This window comes from Notamacropus eugenii, chromosome 1, assembly GCF_028372415.1.
Source record: "Notamacropus eugenii isolate mMacEug1 chromosome 1, mMacEug1.pri_v2, whole genome shotgun sequence".
NCBI lineage: Eukaryota > Metazoa > Chordata > Mammalia > Diprotodontia > Macropodidae > Notamacropus > Notamacropus eugenii.
The window spans coordinates 107,349,674-107,368,306 of record NC_092872.1 but is presented as its reverse complement, the minus strand read 5'-3'; the positions used below and the strand labels follow the sequence as shown (position 1 = coordinate 107,368,306).

The 18,633-nt window shown below is 37.1% G+C and overlaps 1 protein-coding gene and 1 pseudogene across 4 annotated transcripts in view; both read left to right on the top strand.

The window, feature by feature from the left end:
* The window catches only part of MCC (MCC regulator of WNT signaling pathway), a 261,755-nt gene that overhangs the window by 1,395 nt on the left and 241,727 nt on the right, over positions 1-18,633 (top strand). The gene's annotated exons all lie outside the window — the stretch shown is intronic.
* Positions 17,942-18,531, top strand: LOC140505589 (large ribosomal subunit protein uL29m pseudogene; annotated as a pseudogene).

Sequence of the window (18,633 nt, the reverse complement as noted above, 5' to 3'; positions counted from 1 at the left end):
TGAGAAGGCGGGTATGCAGCACATTTTTTTTTTTAATCCCTTGCTCGATTTATGCACAGCTATAGTCTGCTGGAAGGAATAGAAAATGTGCAAATATAAAGGTAACCCAAAGGCAACTAAGTAGATTTCCAAACTAGTCACATCGATGGAAAATGAAGAGATATAGCCTTCCAGGGGTTAGCAGGATGGGGGCTGGTGATTTGAAAGAACTGGAGGGGAAGAGGAGGAACATCAGAAAGGGAAACCTGAGAAGGTTTAATGTTCTCATGCATAACCACTTACTGCAATTGGCCATGTAGCATGCTGCTTTGATTTAAAGGCCATTCTGTTGTACTGCATTCTGTTATTTTGGTGGGGGAGAAGAGAGGAGAAAATAGAATTGCATCTTACATTTGTAGACAGTTACATTAATTACTTAAGCTAAAATACTTATTCACAATATTCATTTAGGTAAGAGGGAGAAAAAGAAACGGATAGTGACATCAGAATTTTGTAGATGAAGACTTGGGGACAGAGTAATTAAGTAGTGTGCTAAATTTACAAACAGGAAATTATTACTATCGTAGAAAATAAAAGGTGGTAGAAAAAAACAAAGGCACACATTTAAATCCATAGTAAGACTCTAAACCCGTTTCCCCTCTTCTGTCCTGTCAAATCCTTTTGAAATTTTTCTTTATTAAATCATGTCAGTGACAATATTGTATGATAGAATCTTCACTAGGCTCCCTAATCTTGCTGGCAGTATCTCTGAATATCATAAGTTTTTCTGTGCCATCTAGTTTTCTGGGCTTTAAACTTAAATAGTAACAATTGTAAGAGGTTTTCTAAACTGGGACTTTTGAGTAAGCCATCATTATCTACTGCAGTGGTGTCAAAACTCAAGTAGAAATGGGGATGGTACATTGGATACTACATAAAGATCCCTCAAGGCCTCATAGTGACTTAGTTTTAAAATGTAATATTGTCTATGTTTTATTGTATCTTTATTTGTTAAGTATTTCCCAATTACAAGAATTTGGTTTGGGCAGGATTTGATGGCGTGATGAGCCATGTGTTGAGTTGAGAATTTTCACCAGAATCCCTGTACACTTTGATCCCTGAACATAAATTTGTGTGCTGTCTCAGCAAAATTCTTCATATAAGTTCTTAATTTTTGCCTCAGTAGTATCAGTAATTTACAACTTTTTTCAAAAAGATACAAAGAACAAACAACTGATTTGATGTGCTTAACACCCTGCAAGAGTCAGAGCTACAATTTAAACTTGATCCCAAAGCAAAGATAGTTTTGCACTGCCATCTTCTAGATTTTTCTTATATCTTTTTTAGCATCAAGTCATTGTTTATTTTTATTTAACCAATCTGAGTTCCCTGGAGTTTGTTCCTCAAACATCTACCCACTTTCATTTTATTTTATTTTTGAAGTCTGCATCAGTAGGTTTATTCTCCAGGGTAAGTCATTCATTGTTAACGTAATTTAAGTTGTTTTTAAGTATTTTGTAAAAGGTTGCGCTGCCTTGAAAAACCTCAATCCAAAATCAATTTATCCTAGTTGTTAAAAAAAAAAAGATTTTATCTTTCACTTTGTATATACTTAAAAAAAACTTGAAAGTTTGTGTACCAGCCTAAAAATATGCATTTCCATTTTTTCTTAGACTTTCTCCCATTAGATACCTCGGTTTCACCAAGTGTATATGGTTTTTCTTCATCTTTCTCTCCTTTTTTAAGACCTTTTCTCTTTTTAGTAACTGGTAGAGCAAACTCTATAGAGAAATTGCTTTTTAAAAAAAAAAAAATCAGGGCTGAGCCAAGATGGCAGATAAAAAGGCCGGGACTCAATTGACCTCTCCCAAAACTTGATACTCATTGGAATTGGTTCAAAGAGGGAATTAGGGAATTAGCATACATATTCAGGTGTTATAGAAGTCTAGTAGAAGGGGAAGGGGATAAGAGAAGTGGGGAGGGGGTGGGAGAAGGGAGGACAGATTGGATGAGATAAAAGTCAGAAGCAAAACTTTTGAGAATGGGCAGTGTGAAAGGAGAGAGAGTGGTTTCTTTGAAAAAGATCTAATTTCTCAAATATATAGAGAACTGAGTCAAATTTATAGAAATAAAAGCTATTCTTTAACTGATAAATGGTCAAAGGATATAAATAACAATTTTCATGTAAGTAATCAAAGCTATTTATAATTATATGAAAAAATATTCCAGATCACTATTGAATAGAAAAATGCAAATTAAAAAAACTGAGCCACTACCCTACACCTATCAGATTGACTAATATGAGAGAAGATGAAAATGACAAATATCGGAGGTGATGTGGGGAAATTGAGACACTAGTGCAGTGTTGGTGAAGTTATGAACTGATTCAACCATTCTGGAGAAAAATTTGGAACTATGCCCAAAGAGTTATAACGCATGCTTTGACCAAGCAATTCCATTACTAGGTCTGTATCCCAAAGATATTAAAAAACAAAAAAAAACTTAAAAGGAAAAGGACCTACTGATTCAAAAATATTTATAGCAGCTCTTTTTGTGGTGGCAAGGAATTGGAAATTGAAGGGATCACCATCAATTTAGTGTATGTTGGGATGCATCAATTGTAGTATATCATTGTGATGGAATATTATGTGTCATAAAAAATGACAAGCAGGATACCCTCAGAAAAACCTGAAAGACCAGTGTGAACTGATGTGAAATGAAATGAATAGAACTAGGAAAACACTGTATACAGTAACAACAATATTAGATGATGATCAACTGTGAATGATTTGGCTGTTCTCAGCAGTACAATGATCCAAGACAGTTCTGAAGGATTTGTGATAAAAAATTATATCCATCTCCAGAGAAGGGACTGGTGGAGTCTGAATGCAGATTGAAATATGCTTTTTCTTTCTTTTTTTTTTTGTCTGTGTTTTCTTTCACAACATAACTAACATGGAAGTATGTTTAACATGACTGCACATGTATAACCTATCACATTGTTTGTGTTCTTAATGTGGGGAGGGAAAGGAGGGAGAAAGAGAATTTGGAACTCAAAAATTTTAAAAAACGAATCAAAAATTATTTTTACTTGTAACTGGGGAAAAATAAAGTAATGAATTATAAAAAACAAACAAACCTATATCCCAGGGTTCTCAAAATTCTGGCACAAGCAGAATTCTGGTATGGACCTTCATTACCTCTCTCCTATATTACTACAATAGTCTTCCAATTAGTTTTTCTGCATCTTGCCCCCTGAAATTTATTTTCTATTTAACTATCAATGTCGTTTTCCTAAAGGTCCCACCTTAGCTTGGTAAACTTCAGTGACTCCATATCATTTTCAGAATCAAATGTAGAAAAAAAGAAGAAAAAATAAATTTTCATGATAATTTTGTTGTATATTCAAAAGGAATAGCAAATTGTGCTTCGTAGATTTGCAGTTCATCTACAGTCATCTTTTTTTTATTGTACTGTGTTATGGAAATGCTCCTTTTATTCCATAAATATGTATTAATGTTAAAAAATAAAAGGAAAAAATTAGAAAAATTTTAAAAATCAAATGTAAAATTCTGTGTTTGGCATTTAAAGACCTTCACAACTTGGACCTTTCCAATCATCTTATCCTTTATTCTCCTTCATGCCTTCTAGGCTAGTTACACATTCTGTACTTCTTCATAGTTAGCACTCCCATCTCTCAGAGCTGTGCTTTTTCACTGACCTTCCCCCACATGGTTCCTTTCTCACCTCCATCTCTTTGCTTCCTTCAAGACTCAGCTCATATTCCACCTTCCTGGCACCATCCTCCCCAGTGCCTTCCCTTTGAGGCTACCTTCCATCCACTCTGTATATCTTGGTTATATAGTTATTTAAGTAGTCTTTCCCATTAGAATGTGATCTCCTTGAGGACAGAGATATATTTTTGCCTTTTGGTATTTCTCTAGTGTTTATAATAATGCCTGGCATAAAGTAAGTGCTTTATGTGTGCTTGTTGGCTAATTTTGAAAATTCTTCTGTGGCATAGGAATGTATCCTCAAACATTCATCTGTTTACACACTGGGTGTCAAAGTGTGAATCATAGCTCTGCCACTCCAACTTGGTGGAATTAAAAGTATTGATAACTATGAAGCCATGTCTAGCTTGACTCCGTCTGGAATTTTCAGTGACCACTGATGTTGTTCTGGATATCATAAGTTAGCCTTGCCTAATTGGTGTTGGGCCTTGGTAATGACTTGTCAAATTTAATTCTTCAAGTGCCTCCCAAAGCATTTCTGTAGCACTGAGACAGCAGAAGTGAGACTGAATGAAAATTCCCGTTTATTATTGTTGGTGAAAGAATTAGGCTCTTGTCAATAGTGTTGGATACTTACTAATAATACTCAATAAGACATAGTATCTGACTTCAAATGGGTTGCATTCTTAAAACAACAAAAAGGATTGATTCAAACAGTAACCCACAGTAATGAGTCCAATATGTATGGAGATAAATATTTTATTTTAGGAAAAAAAAACATAGAATGTTTGGTATATATGCTATAGGTACCTATGCTAAAATTTCATTCCATATTATTTCATATAAGTCTTTCCAAGTTTTTCTGAAGTCCTCCTGTTTGTCATTTCTTATAGCACAATAGTATTCCATTACATTCATATACCACAACTTGTTCAGCCATTCCTCAATTGATGGGCATTCCCTCAATTTCCAGTTCTTGGTCACCACAAAAAAAAAACTTCTATAAATATTTTTGTACATGTGGGTCCTTTTCCTATTTTTATGATCTCTTTGGGATATAACCCTAGAAGCCGTATTGCTGGGTCAAAGGGTATGCACATTTTTGTAGCCCTTTGGGCATAGTTCCAAATTGATCTCCAGAATGGCTGAATCAGTTCACAGCCCCACCAACAATGTTGGTGTTTCAATTCTCCCACATCTGCTCCAACATTTATCATTTTCCTGTTTTGTCGCGTTAGCCAATCTGTTAGGTGTGATGTGGTATAGCCTTCATTTTAGAAGATGAGCAGTTTAAACCTGGTTCTAACGTGTTATGGCTGTGGGCTAACTAATTTTTCTGTGTCTTACTATTTGATGTATAAAAATCAATCAACAAGCGCTTATTATGTCTCTATTGTGATCCATACACTGAGAAAACAAAGTAAAAAAATAAAACAGCCCATTAGGAAAACAAAATATACACACACACATACATATGTACACACACACATATATGTATAAAAGTATTTTTAAATTACTTTGGAGCAGGGAAGGGTACTAGCAATAAGGAGAGAGGGGAAGTACAAAAAAAAGGCTTCATATAGGAAATGGCATTTAATCAGAGCTTTGAAGGAAGCTAGGTATTTTAAGAAGCAGAAATGAAGACAGGACATGGTGCGCTATCTATGAGGAAAAGCAAGGAGGCCAATTTGCCTCAGTCATAGAGAGGTATAAAGTGGTATAGAAAGCTCTGATAAGTAATGTGGTTATTATTAAGGGAGTGATTTGTGAGACTTAAAAATACTGTATAAATGTGAATATGCGTTAGTCAGTAAAGACTTATTAAATACCTACTATGTGCCACCCCTGTGCTAAGGTCTGGGGGTACAAATGTAAGAAAAGAAAGATAGTCCTCAGGTTCTTCAGGGAGCTTCTAGGTGAATGGAGGAAGAAAACATCGAAGGAAGCTGACAAGTGGTGGGCTTGAGGGAGGGTATGAGACTGCTGCAGCTGCTTAGAAATGAAGTGATCTGAACTGAAGTTTTGTAGTTCATGGCTCTACCCTCCAGTTAGGGCAGAGGGTAGTGTGAGGGGGAATCCCAAGGATGATGAGATCTTGCAGGGTGATTCATTCCTAATCATGAACTTCCTGAAACATGAAGAAGTTAGAAGGCTAGAAGTAATGCATCAGGATGAGAAGTGAAAGACAGGTATCCAAAAAATGTCCTAGATAAGTGCATCTCTTATGCTGATTTTTAACTTAATATTTAGTTAGTTTTGTATCAGCAACTCAGGTGTGAAGCACTTGTTACTTTTGTAGAAAAAATACCCGCATGAATTCTTCTCAACTTCCTACAGTATTGAAGTAAGCTATGAGCAAACACCAAACACATTCATAGGGAAAAGCAGCATTTTTCTTAGGGCTATTTACACTTAGGTGATGAAGAATGTTCATCTCATAGATTCATAGGACCTTGGAGTTGGAAGAGATGACTGAAGTGTTCTATCAGAACAAGAATCCCTTGATAACATTCTCAAGATGAGACCATATATTTTCCACTTAAAGATGTATAGTGAAATCCAGAGAAAGAGCTATGAAGTCTGAATGCAGACTGAAGCATACTGTTTTCTCTTTTATTTTATTGTTTTTCTTTTTCATTTTTTTCCCTTTTGTTTTTATTCTTTCATAACATGACTAATGTGAAAATGTACACGTATAGCTTATATCGGATGGTGTGCTGTGTTGGGGAGGGGGAAAAATTTTGGAACTCAAAACCTGATTAAAGTGTATGTTGAAAACCTAAGATAATGTAATTAAAAAAAAAAAAGATGTCAAGTTAAGGGGCCCCTATTCACTTGTTAGTTTGGTGCCTTAATTACGTGCATCTATCCATGAGCATTCTCTGAAATTTGGTTTCTTGTGAAATGTAGACAGTGGATTCAGATTATGGTTGTCAACATTTATATAGCATTTTAAGTTTTCAAAGTGAATTTTGTCCACAACATACCTGTAAGGGAGATAGAAATATCTATTTATCCAGTTTATAGACAGGGACACTGACGCACAAAGAAATTAACTGACTTCTTCAAGGTCATCCACTAAGTAACAGAACTCTAGGCTTTCTAATATCAAAACTGTCCTCTTCCACTGTAATAGACTGTTCCATATTTTTTCATTTATCCATGATCACTAATGATCTTAAGGTAAAATCTGCACTTTTAAAGCAAAATGATAATCCTTGCCAATAGAAATTTTACCAAAATCTTAACTAGTCAATTGACTAATTATACTATCTTTGACAGTTTATTAAGTGATGGTCTCAAAGAATGAATTCATCAAGAGAATTTTTTAATATTTCAGGTACCTCAGTTATTCAATCACTAAACGTTTATTAAGGAGACATGTTGGAAACTTTGAATATGCTATTTTATGATTTTTCATTCTATTCATCAAGAAGAAATACTATTAAATTGATGGTGGCATTATAGTCTTGAAAATCTTATAAGGTGAAAAATTTTATACCTCTTCTTTCAGTAATTCTTCTCTGTTGGTTTTATGGGCAACTATTGCCATCACTGATCGTGATAAAATTTGTGTATAGTTTTGTCTTTCCTAAATACTACAGGTACATCTCTTGGCTCTTCTAGGAAACGTAGTATGGTGCAGGAACAACTTTTAAGTAAGAGCAATAAATAAGGCAGTGACAGCCCACTAGTTATTATTCATTGTTCACATTTATGTAGTACACCTCACATTTAAAAAGCACTTCACATACAACCTGACAAGATTCAGATGAGGAAACTAAGTCTTAAGTGTTTTGCTGAGATGAGTGATTTTTCCTTAGGCAAAATTAGAATAGTAGAGGTTAAGTCATGACTCAAACCCAGTTTAATGCTTTTTCTACTATACCATATAACCAGGCTATCATATATAAAGATTTTTACTGTGCTTCAAAATATTTCATTTTATTTTCCCTTTTCTCTTCTTCCCTTAAAGATACTGCCTAGATAAATTGGTTCAAAGTCCCCTTTGTCAGGTTTTACCAATTTTGCCTCTAAGTTCTTCTCCCAGATTATACCAATATAGTCTTCTACTTTGAATTCACCCCTTTTTTGTTGCATTAAGCAAAATAGATAGAAATACTATCTAAAACTTACCTTTACTAATTAAGAGGTAGCAATTTTCCCCCTTATTTCAGTCCTTCAATGATCTGGAATCATGGAATTACACAGAATGAAAGGGGTCTTCAGTGAATATCCCACATTAATACCACAAGTTGTAACATAATGTAACATTAAACATCCCACAGTGAACTACCTTCTTTGCTTATACGTATTATGAATATGTTGTTTGAGTTGTGACAAAATCCCGTGGTTTGTACATGGGTTAGCAGAGTTGATGGAGTTCTAGACTTTGAATCAGGAGGTTCTGGTACCTGAATGCAAGTTCTACCTCAGACATTAGTTGTATAGCCCTGGCCAAGTTGCTTAACCTTGGGCAGCCTGTTTTCTCATCTGTAAAATGGAGATAAGAGGACTGCCCTCACAGGGCTGTTGTGAGAAGCAAGTAAGTTTGCCAAGTACATTGTAAACTTTAAAGTGCTACTTAAATATTTATTAGTAATATAAATATATTGGAAACTCCTAGACCTGTTGAATAGATGTTTTTGATAATGAAAAGTGGAGATAGTTAGAAATTAGGCAAGGTACCATTAATAGCTCCCTCTTGAAGTCACTTTTTATCCTACTGTCTTCCAGACTTTCAGGTTGTAGAACTCGTAGAATCTTAAAATAAAATCTAAAGCTCATATAGTTCACCCACCACCTGAATTTTGGGTCAGAATGGCCTCCAATTCTGATTGAATGAAAAGGGTTGTGTGGTGGTCCTAGTTTTGTCCTTTGGTTATTAGTGTCCTCTGGATCCTCAGATACTCCTTCAGTTTCCATCTGTAATTAAAGGGCTAGTGAACCACAGATTCTATTGCTTTTCTTTTGGTCCCTGGTCAATCTCTTCTTTCCATCCTTGGTTAAAGAGATATTCCGATGATAGACAAGTTTTGTCATTTAATGGGTATTTGGTAAGCATCTAATATGTGCCAGGCACAAAAGCAGAATAGTCCCTGCCTGCAAGGAATTGATATACTGGAAGTGGGAGGAAATAATGTGAACATAAAAAAAGCACAAAATATACAAAATATAATTTTGGTGGGGGGATATGATAAGGATAGACTCCTCTATGGGGTCGCATTTGACTGAGCTTTGAAGGAAACTTGGGATCCTTTGAAGAGGGAACACATTCAAGGTATGGGGGAGAGCTTCTGTCAGTCAGTCAATAAAGATTTATTAAATGCCCTCTCTGTGCTAGGCACTGTGCTAAGTGCTAGATGCAAAGAAAGATAAAGATCCCTGTTCTCAAAGAGCTTGCAGTCTAATGGTGGAGGTACGATGCTGACATGTATAAACAAAATTTGTACAGGATAAATTAGAAAAAATTAACAGAGGGAAGACACTGAATTAAGAGGGATCAAAAAAGGCTTCCTATAGAAGGTAGGGTTTTAGTTGAGACTTAAGGAAGCAAAGAGAAGGAAATGAGGAATATCATTCCAGGCATGGGGACAGTCCATAAAAAATGCATAGAGGTGGGATATGGAGTATTATGTCTGAGAATTTCAAAGCAAAGAGGCCAGTGTCACTAGATGGCAGGATATAGGGGAGGAGGGAGCTTTGTAAGGTGTGAGAAGATTGGAAAATGAGGGGAGGTAAGTTATAAAAAGTTTTGAACCCCAAGCAGAATATTTTATATTTGAAATTAGAGGTAATAAGAAGCCACTGGGGTTTTTTGAGTGGGGCAGATTACATGGTCAGACCTGGACTTTAAGAGGATCCCTTTCATAACTGAGTAGAGGATGGACTCAAGTAGGAAGAGACTTGTGGCAGATAGACCAACCAGCGAACTATTGCAATAGTCCTGATATAAGGTGCTGAAGGCCTTCACTAAGGTGGTGAAAATGTCAGAAAATAGACTGGGAAATAAAAGAGAGATATTAATAAGGTAAAATTGATAGGATTTAACAATAGGTTCAATATGGAGGGGATGAGAGAATGAGGAGTCAAGGATGACATCAAGGTTCCCAGCCTAGGAAGGGTGATGGTACATTCACCAGTGCTAGAGAAATTAGGAAGAGGGGAGTGTTTGGGAGAAGGGAAAACAGTAAGTTCAGTTATGGGTGTGTGGGATGGCTCAGGTCCCTACATAAATCAATTACTCAGAGGCCTCTCAAAGTGATGACAGAAAAGAGATTTATTCGATTCTCGAGAAGCGGGGCTCACCTGTAGAAGTAGGAAAGCTGAAGACAAAGAAAAGGACAGTGATTTATATAGACCCTAACGCAAGTCCCTCCTCCCCCCACTGACCATTATCCTCATTAGCTGAGAATATGGTCTTACATTCTAGACACGAAATCTAACCAATCCCTTTTGAAATGAAGACATCGAGGAATTATGTAAGTTTTGTCCAATCTCTGAGACCCTAATACACTACACAGTTTTATATCCTTATATGGAACTATTCTATTCTAAAAATATTGTAACCTTGAGCCTTTAGGCCTTACCTCACCCCTTGGAGAAAAATTACAATCTGAGGAGTCTTCACAAAGTCTATCCCACTCATGGGCATGTTGACTTTATGGTGTCTCTGTTTATCCATTTCAGCATGTAGATGTGAGACTGAGAGTAGCAGAGGGATTAGGGTTGGTCAAGTAGACTTGAGAATTATCAGGATAGAGGTGATAATTGAATCAATGAGAACTTTTGAGATCACTAAGTGAAATAGTTTTAGGGAGAATAGAAGAGAGCCTAGGATGGTAGGAGGAGAACCATGAGATGATAGTTTCCTAAAACCTTAGAGAGAAGAGAGTTTCAGGAAAAAAGTGTCAAAGGCTGCAGAGAAGTCCAGAAAGATGAGAATTGAAAGGGCGGAACCAAGATGGCAGAGTAACAACATGGACTTGCTAGTGCTTGCCCCACAAACTCAGCCAAATACCTGTAAAAAATTACTCTAAATAAATTCTGGAGCTGCAGAATCCACAGAAGGATGGAGTGAAGCAAATCTCCAGCCCAAGACAGCCTGGAAGGTTGTGGGGAAGTGTTTATCCTGCTGTACTGGAAGCAAAGCACAGTCCAGCCTGGGCCGCAGCAGCACAGGCAAGCACAGACTGGACCTGAGCAGGCCTTGGGGTACTGAATCTCAGGCACCTGTGGCAGTTTCCAAACTTCATGACCCCAAAACATCAAGGAGAAATTGGAAGGTCAGTGGAAAAAAACTGTGGAACCTGCGTGAGACAGTAGAATGGTCAGGCTCCAGTCCCAGCGCAGTGGAGGGGGTGGAGGAGCCCACTGAGGAGGAGCCCATAGCAGCACCAGCAGTAGCAGCAACAGCCAGCGACAGTGACTGTGTCTGGAACTCTAGGGACACAGATTGTGGGGGGATCAAGAGGCTGACAGTCTACCCATCACCCCCACTGGAAGCAGAGAACTATCTTGACAAAGAACTCAAAAGTCAAGTAAATAGCTGGGAAAATGAGCAAAAACTGGAAAAAGAATCAAACTATAGAATCTAACTTTGGTGACAAGGAAGACAATCATATAAACAAAAGACAACAAAGTCAAAGTTTCTCCATCCAAAGCTTCCAAGAAAAATATGAATTGGTCTCAGGCCATGGAAGAGCTCAGAAAGGATTTTGAAAATCAAGTAAGAGAAAGAGGGCAAAAATTGGGAAGAGAAAAGAGAGTGATGCAAAAAAAATAATGAAAAACAAGTCAACTGCTTGCTAAAGGAGAACCAAAAAAATGCTGAAGAAAATAACACTTTAATAAGACTAGCCCAAATGGCAAAAGAGATCCAAAAAGTCAATGAGGAGAATACCCTAAAAAACAGAATTGGTCAGATGGAAAAAGAAGTCCAAAATCTCACTGAAGAAAATAACTCCTTAAAGCTTAGAATAGAGCAGATTACAAATGACTTTCTGAATAATCAAGAAATTATAAAACAAAGCTGAAGGAATGAAAAAATGGCAGACATTGTGAAAAACAACTGACCTGAAAAATAGATCCAGGAGAGACAATTTTAAATTTATTGAACTACTTGAAACCATGATCAAAAAAAGAACCTAGACATCATCTTTCAAGAAATTATCAAAGAAAACTGCCCTGATACTCTAGAACCACAGGGTAAAATAGATACAGAAAGAATCCACTGATTGCCTCCTGAAAGAGGTCCCCAAAGGGGATTCCCTAGGAAAACTCCTAGGAATATTGTAGTCAAATTCCATAGTTCCCAGGTCAAGGAGAAAATATTGCAAGCAGCCAGAAAGAAACAATTCGAGTATTGTGGAAATAGTCAGGATAACATAAGATCCAGCAGCTTCTACATTAAGGGATCACAGGGCTTGGAATGTAATATTCCAAAGTTCAAAGGAACTAGAATTAAAACCAAGAATCACCTACCCAGCAAAACTGAGTATAATACTTTAGGGGGAAAAATTGTCTTTCAATGAAATAGAGGACTTTCAAGGATTCTTGTTGAAACAACCAGAGCTGCATAGAAAATTTCACTTTCAAACAATCAAGAGAAACATGAAAAGGTAAACAGAAAAGAGAAATAATAAGGGACTTTCTAAAGTTGAACTGTTTACATTCCTACATGGAAAGATAATATTTGTAACTCTTGAGACTTTTCTCAGTACTAAGGTAGTTGGAGGGATTATATACATATGGATAGAGGGCACAGGGTGAGTTGAATAAGTAGGGATGATATCTAAAAAAAATTCAGGGGTTAGGAGAGGAGAAAGGGAGAAACAGAATGGGGCAAATTATCTCATAAAAGGGGCAAGAAAAAGGTTTTTCAATGGAGGGGTAGAAGAGGGAGGTGAGAGGGGAAGAGTGAACCTTAGTCTAATCACATTTAGCTTAAGGAGGGAATAACATGCACACTCAATTTGGTATGACGATCTATCTTACACTACAGGAAACTAAGGAGAAAGGGGATAAGCGAGGTGGGGGTGGGGATGATGGAAGGGAGGGTAATTAGAAGTAAACAATTTTGAGTGGGGATAGGGTCAAAAGAGAAAATAAAATAAATAGAGGGGGCAGGATAGGATGGAGGGAAATATGGTTAGTCTTTCACAATATGACTGTTATGGAAGTGTTTTGCATAACTACGTGTATAACCTATATTGAATTGCTTGCCTTCCCATTGGGGATGGGTAGGTAGAGAGGAAGGGAGAATAGTTGGAACTCAAAATTTTAAAAACAAATGTTAAGTTTTTACATGCAACTGGGAAATAAGATATGCAGGCAATGGGGTATAGAAATTTATCTTGACCTACAAGAAAATAGAGGGGATGGGGATAAGAAGGGAGGGATGTGATAGAGCTGGGGAAGGCAGATTGGGGGAAGTGGTAATTTGAATGCATGCTGTCTTGGGATAGGTAAAGGGGAGAGATGGGGAGAAAATTTGGACCTCAAAATCTTGTGGAAGTATCTGTTGAAAGCTAAAAATAAATAGACATTTCTTTAAAAAGAATTAAAATTGAGTGAGCTAGAAAAAAAAGAGAATTGAAAAAAGGCCATTAGGTTTGACAAATAGGAGGTTGTTATTAACTTTGGGGAAAGCTGTTTTACATTGATTGATGAGGTCAGATATTTAAGAAGGCATGAAGGCAGGAGATGCAATATTATGTATAGGAAACAGCAAAGATTCCAGGTTGTCCAGAATGTAAATTTCATGAGAGTATAATAAGCCTGAAAAAATATACTGGAGCCAGATTGTGAAGAGCTTTTTGAACAGCAAAGTGATGTGATGAGACCTTGTTTTAGAGTTATCAGTTTGGCAATAAATAATCAGTTTGGAGAGGAGATGGACTGCCTTCAGAAAACTAGATATTTAATGTAATTTATAATCATTTGTATCAATGGAAGGGACCATGGTACAGAGCATTTATAATATGCCAAACTGGGTGAGGGTTCTAACCAGTCACCAGGAATGAGTTTCTATTTTCTTCAGAAGCTCTATAACTTCTATGTCTTGTATGAATAATTTGAAACAAAGAGGGTCCATATAGAGAGATGAGGGTCAAATTTATATTTATTAAAACTATAAGACCTTCATCTTTTTTCTAGTAGTTCTAAGGGAAAATTGGTAATAAATTGAGGAAGGAATATTTTAAAAGGCATATATTTTCATGAGGAGTAATACACTATTCTAAAGCTCTTTGAATTTATATAAATTATTAGTATAATTTTATGATAATTATAAAAATCAATAGTTAGAAACCTGGAAAGAGAATTGTTTTAGGAAAATCAAGAATTGGTTGCTATTGATTGTCTGTGAGGAGACACAGAAAGGTATAGGGTAAAGTTTGTTAATTTGTAAATGAGCAGTAAAAGCCATTTAATGTGGTTAATTATATTATCAAATAAGCTACTTTTTTCCGTGATTGGAGAGACAGCACATTCTACAAAATGATTTGTAGAGTGAATGTGATGTACAAATGAAATATTGGGCTGAAGATAGATATACAGTAACAGAAAATGTGCATGAAAATCTTTGAAACTAGAAAAACATGAAACCTCTGTATGGGTATATTTAATTTAAGGAATTTCAGCACACAGTCTTATGCCAGGCCTAGAGGCCTGAGGGCTACCCGAGTCTTCCCTTACCTCTATTGGAGGTCTTTGGTTGGCCAAACCGGATGCTCGTATGAGAGAAAGGACGTTCCAGAGTCGAACAAGGGTTGAGCTTTATTTCAGGGTCTAGTTACAAGTGCAGGGAAATTCTTCCTTAGGAGGGAGTGAAGAATCTCCCAAGGAGGCAAAGATCTTACAATAAGAGATTGGAAGTAGAAGTATAAATGGGGAGAGAGGGGGAGGGGAGAGAGGAGAGAGGAAAAGCGGAGCCTTGTTGTCCTCACACGTGGCCCCTCCGCCCAAGAGAACTTTCAGGCTTTCCTGATCCTACTTAAACTCTCCAGCAGCATAGTTTGCATCTGAATACCGCGCTGTTAGATAACAATAGTGTGCCCAGATCCGGGACAATCTCGAGGGCGGGGAGAGCTCTCTCCCATCACGTTTCTCACGGGAAGAGGCGGAAATACACGAGATAGCTCAGTTCACCTCGATTCCCAGTCGTTTCCTGGGGGGGCCTCGTGAGAACTCTAAGATTTAGAAGTTCCCACCTTTACCCGCCTGAGACTGTCCACCTGGAATTGAGCTTCCATCCCCAGCAGTCTTATGCCATGAATAACTCTGAAATGATTTAGAATGTTAACTTGGTGTAGAAAGATAACTGTGAAATTAAAATAAAACAATAGGATTACTCACATGGTTGTCTTCATTGTCTATATTTTCTGGTATTATAAGGGAGTGGCCATTGAAACTATGACAGATTTCTGTTCAGGTGAGGTGATTGCAACATCAGCCTAATATTTTATTGTCTATATGAAATAGTCTGAGCCTTGTAACCGTATATGTAGCTACAGTTTGTCTTTGGTGTGAAAAAGAAAAATCAGGATGAATAGCAAAGAGAGGAAATGCTATATGATTATGTTTTCTTTTACAGGGAAGTAAGATTCATCTTGTGTAAGAAGAAAATATATTTCTCTGATAAAATCTCATGAAATGGATTGGCCTGCAAGGGAGGCGGTGTCACAGGGGGAGTAGGGAGGGAGAAGTATGGTGACGAGCATTTGGACAAAGAAAATGGGAAGGAAAACCAGGAGATTTTGTGGTGGGAGAATGCTGCAATTCTCTCAGCCAGAAGGAGGAAATGGTTGATGAGTTCTAGAAACTTACAAAGCCTGCAAAGAGAAACAGTGTAATAGTGATAGTGACTCTACCTGTGTGAACTACTGCTGGAACTCTCTCCTCAAAACAGAGTCGCTAATAATTTCTTGAATTGTCTTTATTATTACTTCATTTTCCAAAAGGCACAAGAAGCAATGATTTACTATTGTGAACTTGATTCTGACTAATGAGGACCTGATTGTTAAATCAAAAATGATGAGAATTTTGGAAAGAGACTCATCCACCTGCTAAGTTAGTGATGAAAAGAGAATGTTAGATGCATTCTGGCAAGATGAATTAGACTTAGGAAGAGAAGATGGAAGAATTTAAAGGAAGAGAAGACTCCCATGGGCTGAAATCTCATGAAAACAGTCAGCCCAAGCTAGATAGGATGCTTCATGGAACACAAAATCAGATTCCGAGGCCAAAGAAAAGGGATATTTGTCTAAAGAACTCTGCATTTTTTGTCTTACTGGCACTTTATTTATTACTGCCACATCCTGATACTTCCCTACATATAACAGTGGTATAAATGGCCAACATCCTATGGATACTTAGGATTGTGAAAAAGTTTTTACTTATTTTTAAATTATGTTTGGGGCAAGAAAGGTCCATGTAGAGATAGGACTTCTACTTGGGATAAGTAAGTCAATAATAATTGACAAAGGGTATAAAGTAGAACTACTTAATTGTTCTTTTTCTACCAAGAACAATGATCTTCAGAGTGGTAAGTATAGAACAACAACATTTAATTGGGAATGAAAACAAGTTGTTAGGTAATTCTAGAACACTGAGTTCAAGTTATGAGACTCGGATGAATTGCATGCTGCAGTGCTAAAACCTCAAAGATAGCACAGGAGGGGTATACTCCAACTTGCAGAGTAGGTCTCCTATACCAGTCAGTCAATATGTACTCAAAACCAAGTTCTTGGGCATCAGTCAATATATTTATCTTAATTATTCAGCCAGAGGACAAAATTAGTTCAAAATAAAGGCATGTAATGAAATTCCATAGGAAGAAAGACAACAATAAACATTTTCTGTAGAGATATTCTTCTAACCCATTAGCTTTGTGGAGAGAGAAACAGTGAGGACTGCAGGTTAACACCACAATTTTAAATCAGACAGAATGGAAAAATTGTGGTGTCTTTGACATCAATAGGGAAGTTAGTAAGGAGGAAGGATTTGAGGGGGAAAAAATGAGTTCTGTGTTAGACATGTTGAGTCTGAAATTTCTCTAGGACATCCAGTTTGAAATGTTCAGTAAGCATTTGGTGATGCAAGATTGAAATTCAGGAAAGAGACAGCAGCAGGAGATACACACATACACACACAGCATGCGTGTATGCATGCTGGCGTGTTTGGAAGTAATCAGGATAAGGATGGTAATTAAGCTCACAGGGGCAAATGGCATCACCAAAAAGTATAGAGATGGAAGAGAGCCCAGGAAAGAGCCTTAGGGAATACCTACAATTAGTGATGATTAGCTAGAAAAGAGACTGAGAAGACTGGTTAGACAAGTAGGAGAATGGAAGTATGACGGAGGTCTGAGGGTGGATGAGTAGTGTTCTGTGCAGCAGATTGGCCTAGAAGAATTTTCAGTAAAAGATAATTGAGATAATTGGTAAATTTGGAATGCACAATGCAAAGTATTGAGTGATAGAGGCATCAAAGTATATAATATATAGACAACTTTTTCCAAGGAATTAGGCTGAGAAAGGGAGGAGAGATAGGAGATGATAGCTTGAAGGAATGCTATGATCTAGTTAAGCTTTTTTAAAGATGGAGTCAACATGAACATGTTTCAAGGCCAAAGAGAAGGAACCAGTAGATAGGGAGAGGTGGAAGATTAGACATTGGAAGATAAGAGTTTGCAGTCCACTGGTGAAGATTGAAGGGCATGGGATCAATATTACCTTTTTAAATTAGAATCATTTTGTAAGAGGCTAGGGAGCCTGAAGGATAACATCAAAAGGTTTTGAAATGAAGAGAAAGGGAAGTAGAGGGAGTTCTTTAAAAAAGGAAAGAAGATGGGAAACTTCCAGGTAAGAGGACAAAATTGTACATTTGTAATGCAGACAGTCATTATCAAATGAACAAACAAATGAAACAACATAGACAACAGAAAAGAAAGCATCGCGTTAGAAATAGAGCAGTATAGGTGACCGTGGCCGCAGGGTCAGCTAGTTTCTTTCTGTCAGGGCTTTGTGGCCACCTTGAAGGTCCTGGGCACGTTGAAGGCCTTGCTGACCCCCATGGCCAGCCTGGGTTTGTTAAACAAGAATACAACCAGCATTGCACCCGTCCACCAGTATAAATTAATTCGTACTATTTTGTCAAGGAAAGGACTAGAAGAATTTTTTGATGACCCAAAAAATTGGGGAGAAGAAACAGTTTAGTCTGCAACTTTATGGACCTGTGAACAGTTAAGGTACAAGAGGAACGAAGATTTGCTTAAACTTTGATATGTCCTACTGATAGAAAGAAATATGCTTCTCACCTTAGAGCAGGAGGCCAAAAGAGAGGTATTGCCAGTGCCAAGTCCCGAATGATTAGACAGAGTCAGAGTCCATAGATGCTTTGGATTAAGTTATTCAGGAAAGAGATGATGCTTTGAGACTTCTTCAAACAGATCAAGAAAGACCAAGACCAGGCGGTTGGAGAAAAGACATTTTTGGATGTATCATCTGGCATAAGTACAGGCAGTGACCAATACCTTGGTACTTAAGCAAAAGATACAACAGGAAAAAGTTTTATGTAATGCCTTATGTGGAATATTTGGCATACTGAGGCTTGAGAAGTACTTATGTGGTGAAACCAAGAAGAAAAATTTGCAGAGGAAGAAACAGAAAATGCTTCAAAGAAAATCTCCACATGTGTCTGCAGAAGCCCCAAACTGAAACCTAACCAAGGATACAAGGGACTCTTTTCCTTTTCCTAGTACTATTTCACCTTGGTAAAATTGAGCTTTTCACAAGTTGTAATTGCAGGCTGGCTGGTAAATATGGCAAATTCATGGTAAGTGGTTTATCAAAAAAAAAAAAAAATTCAATCTTAAAAAAAAGAGATAGGGCAATACATTAGAAATGTGCTGATTTTC